The sequence below is a fragment of the Leopardus geoffroyi genome, chromosome D2 (genome assembly GCF_018350155.1).
Source record: "Leopardus geoffroyi isolate Oge1 chromosome D2, O.geoffroyi_Oge1_pat1.0, whole genome shotgun sequence".
Taxonomy (NCBI): Eukaryota; Metazoa; Chordata; class Mammalia; order Carnivora; family Felidae; genus Leopardus; species Leopardus geoffroyi.
The window spans coordinates 62312236-62325112 of NC_059334.1; the positions used below are offsets into that span (position 1 = coordinate 62312236).

General features: G+C 51.9%; 1 protein-coding gene across 8 annotated transcripts in view; it reads right to left on the reverse strand.

The window, feature by feature from the left end:
* Positions 1-12877, reverse strand: part of SH3PXD2A (SH3 and PX domains 2A) — a 243427-nt gene that overhangs the window by 40298 nt on the left and 190252 nt on the right. The window lies entirely within an intron of this gene.

Here is a 12877-nt window from a genome sequence, read left to right on the forward strand (position 1 = left end):
GTCCCCTTATCTGCTTCTTCTGCTTCATTCCATCAGTGTCTACAAATCAGACTCCATGCTTAGGAGTCACAGGCGTGGCTCACTCTCCCTGCTTCTTGCCTTGCGCCCTCCACTCCCACCCCAGAAGGGGGCTACAGGTGGTTTCAGGCCCCATCTCCGGGTTGCCCCTCTCTCACCCTGTCTCTGGGCCCACATGGCAGGGCGAGGCAGGACACTCAGGCTGATAGAGTTTTCTGGCGCAAGATCTTACCCAAGGGCTTTGCCAGGAGAGAGTGACTTTGGATCAGCATTTCTCAACCTCAGATGTTTCCACACTATGCAGGGCTTTTGCCATATCCTTGTACTTATGTATGCTGTGGTTCACTGAGTAAATACGTATTTAAAGCAACTGTCTTTTGACTTCGAGAAAATAATTTGTTTAGGAAACTTCAGATCGCCGCCATGAACAAAGAGGACCACCGGCCCCAACCATAAAATTACAGAGAACAAAGCAACATAGTAAATTTGAGCTGTGCTGGGTCTGCAGAGGCTGTGCCTACGCCTGTTCCCTCCCTCTTTGTTACAAAAAGAGATTTACTGGAGAGGAGTCAAAGACAGTGGACCATCAAGCTGAGGAAAATCAGAAGGCTTGGAAAAGAATGGGAACAGGACAAACACTGTTCACTGCGCGTTGCCGCGGTATTTAACATTGCCTCTCTGTATCGCCTGAAGTCAGGCCATGCACCACGCAGTTGCATGGATACTCATCAACTTAGGGCTACGTTGATATTTGACCATTCAAAATGGCTGAAGGAGGAGGCTGAAGTGTCCTTATTAGTGAGAAGAGAATATTAAACAGCAATCTACTAACCAGGGTTCTGGTGAGAAAGCAAAGAGAAAAGAATGGAAAGCAGCCTAAGCAATGTGTCTGTGCCTTATATGTGTGTTTCCAGCCTGGAGAAAAGGGCGGAGGGGATCCTCTGTAACTGCTACCAGTCACTTGAAACATAAGGAGTTATCTGTGTTTTTTGAACTAGCTTACTTCAGTGCCTCAGAAGTATACATGCAGGAGGTTGTATCTTTTCCCCCCTTTTCTCTCTTTGCCAAAAAAGGAGGCTTCTTGGCCCCGGAGCGGAGTTGCTTTTTGCTAAAAGCCTTAGGCTGACAACCATCCCCTCCCTTCCAGCTGAGTTCAGCCCCTCGTCAATTGGGGCAAAAATAAAACGGGGGCAATTTCAACTTTAAAGACCATCTCCATAAACAAAACAAACCCACTCCACAATTTGTCTAGGGCATTCCTCCCTCCAAACCCTCCTTATTTAATTTTTGGGGAATTTTAAATAGAGGCCTTGCAAAATTCTGTACCGCCTGACGTCAACAGCTCTCTGACAACGTGGATTCTTCTACGCTGTGTGGGGAGCAGACACCACCAATACTGATGCTTTTCCAGGCTCCTGTCCCGGCGGGAATTTGGGAGCCTCTGGTGTCACTCTAGGAGACCGTGGGGAAGGAAGGTACCCAGGAGTGTCCCACTGGGGTCCTGTAACTGCATTTCCCAAACCTCAGTCATTAAGAGAGCACCAGACATCCAGTGAAGCCCTCTAGGTGGTACCTCTACTAGTGTTTGCTTTACAAGAAGCACATAAATACTTTTGTATTTAAAAAAGACATTTTCCTATGCTACACTAAGTGGAAAGCCAATACTCCTTGGTGCAAACAGAAGATAACTGGAGAAACCCATACACTGAAACAACAATGCTATAGACTGCTAGTCAGATATTAAGGCAAGCTCTACCGAGACACTAAGGCTGGGGCCAGATTTTTCTAACAAACAAACAGGCCAGCAACATCAGCACATGCTAACACCGAAGCGCCAAACAGAGACTGTGCCCTTGACCCAGCGTGCTGTGGAAGAGAAGTCAAATAACTGTCTCGTGACAGGATTCCATGCCACTTAATCCTGTGTCCACCACACATTTTTACAACCCACTCCTTGGGAAACACTGATGTTGCAAAAGGAGCGTTGGGTTAAGAATATGCACCCCCTTGATTCAAATCCAAGTTTGGCCATTAGTAGGCTTTGAGGTCTTGTGCAAACCATTTACCCTTCTGAAACTCAGTTTCTTCTTTCCAAAAAATGGAAACAAAGCCACCTGGCCTACTTAGCCCTAGAGAGCTACTCTGAAATAACAGATGGGAAAATGCTTTGAAAACTCTGTGGGCTGTAGGTAGATGGGGGCGGATGGGTTATCCTTCCAAGCAATTTCAGGAGCCTGATGGACTCCCACCCCTGCTCCCCCAGTACAACTCACTGCCCAGACTGGACGGCGGCCCGCCCATGTCTATCGGGGAAGAGAAGAGAAAACGAATACAGCACTCCACAACTTTTTCAGTCAACCTTCTCAATGGCCACATGGATTTCAAAATATCACCCCCATTTTATAGATACAGAAACTGAGGATCAAAATGGCCCCAGACTGGCTACCCAGTGGCAGAGTGGGATCTGAACACAAGCCTTCCATGCAGCCTGGCAGGAAGTGCCCTCTATGTTGTTTTTGTGCACACCCAGCAGACCCCAAAATTGCTCTCCCAGATCCATCAATCGCTAAGCCCAGGCCTCATCTTTCAAAGCCACCACTTTTGCCATGTTCCTGCAAATCCCTGCCAGTTGTGATTCTGCTCTTCTGCCCCTGTGCTCCCCCGGCACCCCCGACCTCAGGTTTGGGTTGGCCATCTCCCCCAGCGAGACCAAGAGCTCTCTACGGACCAAGGCCAAGGCTTGCTCATCCTGGCATCCTCTCAAGCCCCTGTCTAGCTCAGTGTTTCAGACAAAGAAGGGACTCAGTAAATAGTTGTTGAAAGTGAAATGCCATGACAAATGAGCTCAAGACTTCCTCCTCTTTCCCTGGCTTCCCCACCCACACACCGAAGTCTCTCCTGCTTCCTTACCCTCAAGTATCTCTCAAAGTCTAGCTCCTGGGGTCAGTGTAGGGTCAGCAGTGGGCTTCTTTCTAGCGCTCATCCCTCTGGCCCGGGGCCTTCTGCCCTGCTGGAGCCCAGGACAGTTACAGAGCCCCTAGGTGGCATCCCTCTTCCAGTCCCCCCAAATTCATGAGGTGCTTCTGACTCATGGCTCACCTAGGAGGATTTGCCCACAGGGACCTGAGACCAGGAGATTTTGGTTGCTTGTTGCATATCTTGCCCAAGATCACCCAGTAAGCTGACCCTCCCACTGGAAGGGCTCCCGTGTAATCAGCGTGTACACCTGAATGGGCCGTTTTCCTTTGGTCCTCTCCCTTCACTGGAATGGAAAGGCAAAGCCCAGGGAGGTCCCACAGGCCTGGCACCAGGGACAAGCCGACACCCTGGGTGAGGCTCCAGGAGGAATGCAGAGGCCTTGAGCGGCCCCTCCTCAAACCCATTCAAAGCAGCCCCACTGGCTGGTGCAGGGCTCCACTGGGACTCTTGGAGTCATGGCTTCTCATATAGGAAACACAAACAAAGCCCTCCTCCTTGGTGGGCACAATTTGGAGCTTGGGAATGGGCAGCCCCAGAGACCTGCTGTCCCCAACACCCAGAGGGTGGGTGGGGAGAAGGCTACACCAAAAATAGCTTCTCCCCACCATGGTGCCCTACTCAGGGCCCAAAGAACCACAGAGAATTAACCAGAATTCAGCAGAGTGTGCCAGGAAGAAGCTGGCAAATCACCTGAGCTCCCAGGGCCTCAGCCTTCTCATAAATGAAAGTCATGATACCTGTGCTTTATAGGGCAGTGGCGGGAATTACAAGAATAAAGGTATTTGGCTCGCTCTCTGATATACAGGAGGTGCTTCGGTGATCCCTTTCTCACCCTTCTTACAGCTTCTGATATTAATAGTCTCTAGAAAGCAGCAAATAGGTTAACTTGAGTCCCAAACACTCTGATCCTGGGATAACCATCCCGAAGGCCCAACCAGGTTTATGGTGATTTAGGAACAGGCTCCTTCTTTCCCTGAACTTTTCTCGCCCCATTTCCCTTGCTGTCTCTCCTGTCCCTGGGTACCCTCTTGTCTTGCTAGTTCCTAAGAGCTGGTCTGGTAGAGATCCTATTCAAATCCAAGGAGAAGAGGCTACACTCCAAACAGATATACCATTAGTCTGGATGCCCCAGAGACTACCCAGGTCCAAGTGTCTCATTGTAGACTCACCACGGTTAGTGATCGATCAGATGGTGTGACTGACACTGGTCACCAACCAGTGATGGGCCCCTTCCTACCTTTACCCTATCAATCTCTGGTGCCTCCTGCTCCAACACCCAAAGACAGTCACCACCATGCCTCATGACACACCAACGACCACGGTCCCCTCAGCTGCGTCAGAAGCAGGAACCGTCTGCTTCCTCCATTAGACCATCAGCTCCAGGACATGGGGATCAAGTCTTCCTTGTTCAGCTCTGTTGGTTTGCTTGGTTTGATTTTTCCAATCTGCATGAGGGTCGGTCTTTGATCAATATGCCACCATGGTCAGCAGGAATATCCTGGCACCTTGATGGCAGACAGGGTCGGAAGCTGGGAAGTCACTGACCTAGCTTGCCCTCCATACCGCCTTCTCCCAGTCTCCATGGGGTCACCCGACCAACTTTAGGGTGTCTGGGTGGTCCTAAGGTGGGGAGGCCTACTCCAAGTTTAAGTTTGGGGGTTGAGGTGGACTATGAAGATTTCCCTCCTTTAAATAGGTGTTGGCAGTGACAAGCCCAAGACATCTCAGCTGAGTCTCAACCCTCAGCCATGACAGGCTATAACTGTCACTCCCCAGTAAGTGAGCAATAACTTCACTCCCCAGTAACTGAGCAATATTGTCACTGGGTCCAGATCCCCAGCTCTGACCTGGCCCTTAGACTAGAATGTGAGTGTCCCACCAAACTGGGCTGTGACTCCATTCAGGCTCCCCAACCCTGAATCCACTTCTAGAATGAAGTTTCCCATCCAAGGGCCCTGAGATGGTGGGACGGCCCCAAGGAGACTGAGAGACGGGGGTACGGAAGGCAGGCTAGGCCCCTGGGGTACAGAATCCTCCTGTCTGCTGCCACAACAGTGCTGACAAGATGTTCTGGCCTCACCCAAAGTGGGGGCCCTTGAAGTCCAAGGAGGTGAGTTTGTGTCTGGCTGTGCGGTGAGGCAAAAGAGTGGGGTTACACACTCGTAAGGGAAGCATTGAGGCAGGAGCCCTGGATGCTCACTCTCTCTGTGCAAAGCCTGAGGATGAGGTCAACTTCCTTCCTCTCCTCTAAGGAGCAGTCAGTTAAAATCCTGCTCTGTTGGCAAGGAGGTCTACATGTTGGCCAACCCTGGTTCTGCTCCAGGCACCAGTGACGGGGGAAGCACACTCCTGACGGTGCCAACACTCCAGGGGGCAGTATTATTTATCCCCAAGTGTGAAGGAGTAGATAGGAGGTGCTGGCCGAGGCAGGAGAGGGGGTTGAGAAGCAGATCCCCCCAGGGCCGGGTCATGGCTACAAGGGGTGAGGGCCTCATTAGTTTGTTGTCTGCACAGGCTGATCAGGGAAGAAGCTGGCGAATCACCTGCTCCAGTGTGCTAAGCTATTTTCATTACATTCCCACCTGCCCCCTCCTCCTCCCCACGGTGCTCAGGTACATTGCAAACACGAAGAAAATGCCAGCTTGCATATGCAGAAGAGCCAAGTGGGCAAGATAGAGGTGAGGATGCCCTAGGTAGACAAGAAAGACTCTGGGAAAATGTGCTTCTCAGGTTCACCCAAGAAGGGATGGGGGGACAGTGAACAGGCCAGGCAAACCCCTGTTCCAGTATCAGCAGGGGCTGGGAGAACCCTCCCATGCTGGGCTTTTGAGACCCCTTGCTGCTTTGGATTTTGGCCTCTCTTTATATCCCAGAGCTATTGCTTTCACAGATCTTGTTTAACTTGAGAAGGATGGGGGAGGAGGGGTGAGGAAAACTGCATTCTTCCCCATCAAAGCCAAGAGTCTAAAGTAATACTTCTGGTTGTAACTGATCCCAGCCTGTTTGTGATTACGGCCCCTTGCTCGCTTTCTGGCAGGATGGCCCTGGAACCCTGCAGCCCCGCTGAAGGGGAGAGACACCCCTGCTCACTTGGATAATCCTGTCCTCGTCTGACATGACCAAAAATGTCCGTCAGCCTCTGCTTTCAGCAGCTCTCCAGGGCAACTCTTCAAAACATTTATTTTAAAAAGGGGGGAAAAGCCACCCCCAACCCCAACCATGAAATTCCATAACACTAATCATATTCCTTCTGTTACCAGCACCATCCTGGAAAACACAGCAGCACCAGCGGTACCCATTGGCTGATGCAAATTGAAGAAGAGAGGGAGGCTCGGGATTGGACCTTCCTCCTCTCTTGCCTACGCCTCTCCCTTTTATTAGGGAAGAGAACGAAAGAACAAACACACACACACACACACACACACACACACACACACACACACACACACACACACACGCCCCTTTTGCTGCCATAGCATAGAAATGGCTTAGCAAAGCTCAGGACTATTTCTCAGCTGTTCTTTGTCCAGAAATTTAATCTGCAAAGCATTTGGCCTCACAAAGCCCATTCCAAAGGTGTCCAGGAGCCCACGAGCCCTGTGATCATCATTACAAACCCAGGGATGTTTGCAGCCAGTGACCCATTTGGCTGCTTAGGGAGCTGGCTGAAGGCTTACCAACATGGTCAAATTCCCCTCACCTGCTCCCTCTAAGCTGAAACTGGTTTTCTCTCGGAGCCCCAGGGGTTAGAAGGGACCTTAGGAACTCTGGAAGTACAGAGATGAAAGGCCTGCTTCTTGCCCAGTTTTGGTAAAAGCAGGATGGTCACGGGAGTGGGGTGCTTGGTATCTGGAACAGAACCGTGGCCACTGTCTTCACTCCCGATCACATTTCCATTCTATGAGGGAAGGTGATGCTCAGAGAGGCCACCTGGTTAGTGGGTAACTGAGCTTGGAACCTAGATTGACCTGAGATCCTTTTATATAAAGCCTGGCATTCCTTCCATGAGGGCATAGCACCGCCCTGCCCGTTGAGATGACACCCTAAGCACTGTGCCAAGTGGCAATCCCTTGAGCCAGTGGCTCGAGTGGGTGGCTGGAACTGGCAGAAAGTCCCCCAGAGCACAGGGAGGTCACATGGCCAGGCCAGGACTGGGAGAAGCCTGTAGGACCCGAGACCCAGGCCTTGCTGCGCGTGCCTCCTGACCACAGCAGCTCAAACTCCTGTGGTAATCAAAAGACGGTGAGCACGCTGAGCAGAGAGAAGGCTGGGGCCTTGCAAGGGCGCCAGTTAGAAGTACAGAAAACAAACAAGAGAAGACAGAGTGTCCAGAAACATGGGGACTGGATGCCTGGCCAACCTCAACAGCGACCTCAACACCTTCCTAGGGAGGTACAAGAGGGGCCGAGGAGGCACAGCCTCTGGTCTGGGGGGAGACCACAGCCAGCCAGTGGAACTGCCCAGAGAAGTGGGGTCGCTAAACGGTGGGGAGTCCATATTTTCAAGGTGAGGCATCTGAAGATGATCTTGCAGGAAGGAAGTCACCATGTTTGAAAAATCAGTGTTTGAACATACAGTGTTAAGAGCATGTAGGAAGCACCTCTGAGTTAGCACCCGGCTGAGGGCCCAGGGTCAGGGAGCCTCAGGCAGCCAGCCAGGGGCAAGACGGGGTGTGGCCAGCCTAGAGAGGGTGGCAAGACCTCAGTGATGCTGGGAGATGCCAGCGGGCCTCGGAGAAGGCCACCTCTACACCAGCGGTCCACAGCTGTGACACAGCACAGCCATGAACTCGCCACATGACACTGGCGAGGAGCTTCACTTTTCCAGGCTCTGTTCTTCCTCCGACAAAGGAGAGGTTTGGGCAGATCGTCAGAAAGGTCTCCCTCAGCTTGGCAGGAAAGAAAGGGGGAAATCTCTCCTTCACTTGACATTTGGGGCCCTTTGAGGCCCCTGACACACACCCCCAGCCTGTTCCCTGCTGGGTGAAAACTTTCCCATAGGCAGCCTCAGACACGGCGGCCAGATTATGCTTGTTTGTGTCCACCCTCTGCGCCCTGGAAGGTGTCATTCTGACTCAACTTGGCTTGGAGCCCCCTCCTCCTTCAGCAACTTGCTCAAGGCCCATCTTCTCCAGAAGACTGCCCTGACCAGGCACTGTCCCATCTCTGAACCCGACAGTATTCATGAAAACCCATAGCCTTCTGGTCCTGCCCTCCCTGTCCTCTCCATGACACCACAGAACCCCAGCTACACTGTGCTTTCTGCCTCGCATTTAGCAGGTACACTGTGAAAATGATTGACTCACTGCATCTGGGCCTTTATCTTGCAGGCAAGAGGGATCCCTAGAACGCCATCCCCTCAGTGACAGGAAGATAGGGACAGCTGCTTCTTGTCAAATGCTACACCTCAGTGCTGGGCACACAGTAGGTACGTTATTTGGCGACTGAATAAGCAAACCACAGCGTATGGAAGCATTTCCTGCATGTAGGATGTCACTCAAATAGGGCTGAGATTAAAGATGTCGTGGGAGGGGGAGAAGGAGGCAGAGGCAGCTCTTCTTTGGGTCTGGTGAGGTTAAGGGGAGAGGGCAGGACATTGTTTATTTGGACAAAGAAGAAGGCAGAGAGGGCTGGGGTCCTGCCCAGCACTGCCTGCACACCCTCAGCCCCGCCCACCAGGGCCCTGGTGAGCAGATCTCTGGGGAAATCACAAATGCCCCTAACTCATCTACCCATCCAGTTCAGCCCTGGCCCATGGACCTGGCTGAGCCAAACACTGGAGCATGCACATGACTCTTCTGCAAGAAACTTCCCTTTGGACTACTTTTCTCCTATCCCAGACAGGGCTTCAGCAGGACTGATTTCTGTTCCCCTGCTCTCTGTGGCCTGGGGAACTCACACAGCAGAGCACTCAGGGGCATGGCTCTCTAAAGTAAAATCTACAAGGAAGAGAAATGCAAACATCCAGATTTCCAAACAGTGGATAAATGGCATGTGTTGGAAGTCCACACCCCACCTTCCAGCTGTGCAACCTTGGGGCGAGTCACTTAACCTCTCTGGGCTTCAATTTCCACCTCTGAGAAGCACAATGCCAGCATTTGCCCTTTGTCTTACTAATATGTTTTATAAACTGCATGGTTTATGGGGCGCCTGGGTGGTTCAGTTGGTTAAGTGTCCAACTTCGGCTCAGGTCACGATCTCGGGGTTCAGGAGTTTGAGCCCTGCGTCGGGCCCTGTGCTGACAGCTGGGAGCCTGGAGCCTGCTTTGGATTCTGTGTCTCCCTTTCTCTCTGCCCCTTTCACACCCATGCTCTCTCTCTCAAAAATAAGTAAACATTAAAAAAATAAAATAAAATAAACCCACAAGGTTCTGGGACATGGTGATTCAAGGGCCACTCATGGCAATGCTGATGGGCCAGGTGTAACAGAAGAGAGAGATCTGCATACCAATCTCAAAAACCTACTCGTGGCTCGCTCACTTTATGGCCAGTCCTTGGCAGACGCTTTCTCTTAGTTTGGCTTTCACTCACCTCCCGTGGAGCCTGGGCCACTTCCCCACAATTTAGTCCAATAAAAGCTTAAGGGAGGCAAATATATTTTAGCATGAGCCTAAAAAGCGCATGCCTAAGAAGGGAAATGTGAAGTGGAGGCTGAGACAATTAAATGAAACAAACAAACAAAAATCCCCCCAAAATTCCCTAAAGCACATTTTAAACATAGGTAGAAGTGAAGCTGGGGCTTCCATGAGCCACGAGCTGCTCTCCACTTAGTCCCAGGGGACACTGGCTCCCACCAAGCATCACAGGGCGACCAGCTAAACTGGGTCACCCTGGCTTTCCTGTGAGGAGACCAGGGAGTGCAGGCCAGCACTGGGAGCCCAGAGGGTGAGGTTACGGAATCCGAAAAGATGCTGATAGAGAGGAGGGCGGTAAACCCCACTACCACGAGTGATTAGTGAAAACCCAAGTGCTGAGAATGTAGTATCACACAGCCACGGGTTCATCTGGGGGGAAGAAACAAGGGGCAATTACTCAACCCAAATTCCCTGAGGTCCTGACAAATTATACTCCCCAGAAAGTGCCACAATGGCAGGGTGGAAATCTGTTATGTAAGAGCGGAGGGAATGCTGTGTGGGGAACTCTCTCCCTATGTTTCAGCCGTGCGGTGAGACCTGTCGCTCCTACTGGCGAAAGGTCCTGCATGAGTGTGCGCGTTGGGAGCGGGCAGGGGGTGTCCAGTGGTGCCCGCTCCCTGGGCACCTGGGCCAGGGTATATCCGGGGAGGGGAGTGGGGTCACCTGGTGATTACACTGCAAGACTCCTACCAGGTACGCGGTGGCTGTTATATGTAGAATGCGCCCTGCCGTGGTACCACCTGGCCTCTCCCCCTTCTCTGCCCTCACTCGCCACCGTGCTCCCCAAACCAATCTGGTTTTTTCTCTGCCCACCGAGCTCCACGCATTCTCAGCACAGAAGGCCTTCAGGGGGTCCTTCCTGGCCACATGATTACCCACTCTCGCCGTTTATTCACGTGAGGGTCACAGTGCCCTATTTCCTGTGTTGCGCTTTTCAAAATCTCCAATTATTTTCCTGGTTTACTTGTGACCATCTCACCACTACATGGGAGCCCCATGAGGGTGGGACCATGTGAGCCTCCTTCACCTCTGGGCCGCAGCCTGGCACCTGGTCAAATAATAGGGGTTTAGTGACGACGGCTCGCGAGAAGATGGGCCTTGCTGGGGTCTGGGCAGTGTGTGGTTTAAGTATTCTCTTGGTGTTCAAACCCAGAAAAGCAGCATTTTGGAGATGCCCGTGCAAACTCAGTGCAAACCTGTGTGCCCCCCAAAAGGGAAGGCAGCCAAGCTGTGCTGACCCGGGGCTGAGAGGAGCAGCTGGTGTCACACTGGCATGTCAGCTGGATTTCCAAGGTCACCACCAAAACGCATCTTTTGCTCAGAAATGACTATTCCAGGGTAATGGCCTCAGAGGAGTTTGGGGCATGACAGGTCCACAGAGCCAATGTGAGGTGGGAGTGACCAGCCCACCCTACTCGTCCTGCCTGAACAGGTGGAGGCAAGACAAGAGAGTACCCTGGTGGCTACTGTTCCACCCAGCCATCTGGCAGCTGGCTCCAGCCGGGTGGCTGGCAGTGCTCAGTGCTGACAAGCCCTGGGACGCCTCCCAGACAACAGCTCACTCGAGGGAAGAGCGACTTCCGGTTCCCAGACACACCTTCCCCTGCCACCTTCCTCCCCACAGCTGGGACTGCTTGCCTCAAGTGCCACATCCTCACGTCCCTCTCCTGCTCACTGTTCCCATGGCCCCATCCTTCCTCCCCCTCCACTGCCGCCCAGCTTCCACTTTCTTCATCAGGACGCACCCGCCGGAGGTGGCCCCACCAGGCGCACCCCTCCACCTGGCACCCCTTCATGTGGACCTAGAGTTCCTTTGCATCTCTGCCTACCTAACCTCCTTCTAAGGCCCAGCGCGATGCCTCCAATTCCTCCAGGCAGCCTTCCTTGACTCTGCTAGTCTCCTACCACCCCCAGTGCTTCAGCTCTGCACCATGCAACAGGGTCACTGCAGGACAGCCAGCATGAGGATGTCATGGGTGAGCCACTCCTCTTCCCTCAGCCTTGCTCGAAGCTTGTGGCCCTGTGAGGGTATGGTGTCTGGGTCACCAATGGGAACTTACTTTTTTCTCCAACTCCTTTCCTGTCACAGACTGGGGCAAGGACAGCTACCCAAGCCAGGGCTCCAAAGTTGCGACTCTGGTCTCCAACATGGTTTCTGGCCTTCACTACCCTGCAGCAAGCTCCCTGCTTGCCCTACCCACCTTGCAAACCATCAGGGCCGAGGGAATCCTTAACACTACTGAGTGCAATCCATTCTCTGGCCAGGCAGGGAAATGGAGGCCATAGAGGAAAACTGGCCTGCTGTGGGCGCCAAGATCAATCTGTGGCATAGCTGCCCTAGTCCAGCAGTCTTCCTGGCGACCAGCACGTCCTGAGCACTTCCTGTGTGCCAGGCCCTGTACTAAGCACGGAATTCCTTTCAAATCAGCATACATTGACCCTATAGCTGTGGGTACAATTATGCCCATTTTAAAGGCAAGGAAACTGATGCTCAGGAGACCCAAGTAACTTTCCCAGACTCACCACCAGCAAGTACCAAGTGAAGATGAAAACCAGGCTTGTCTAAGTTGAAGCCATATCTTACGTTGCTAGGCTGTCCTGCAATCCCATTCTCAAAACAATCTCTAGTCTGCAATATATAAAGCTGTGCTGAGGGGGCCCAAGGCAGAATTAGGATGCTAGCTTTTGATCCTGGATCTATGCTCTGTGGCCCTTTCCCTCGCAGGCAAAGCGCACGACACCTGCCTGCCAGAGATAGTCTGCAATGCAGACTGTGATTAACCTGCCTTTCTAGAACAGCCTATCCTATCTTTATTGGGTTATCTCTTTTGTAGGGTAGTGTGGCAATCTGAATTAGCAGTCAGGTGGTTTCTTAGTAAGCACATAATCTAAGCAGAAGACATAGAAGATACATAAGAGAAGTCCACTGAAGACACTGTAAACTCTGTGAAGCCACCCCAGCCTGACAATACAGTCCACCCCTTAAGTACCCAGAATGCTCACATCGATTAGAGCCTAAGCTTCATAAAGGCAGGAACCTTATGGGTACGCACCAAACTAGCATGGGGACTGGGATAAAGGAGGTATTCAAGAATTGTGAAATAAACGAATGAGTGAATAAATGAACACTATGTAGATTCTCTCTTATAAGAAGCTCACTTAGAACCAGTTATAACAATGTTCAAGAAGAAACAGCTAAATAACAGAAGAGATACAACCTCAGTGTTAGAAAGAAATTCTAACTCAC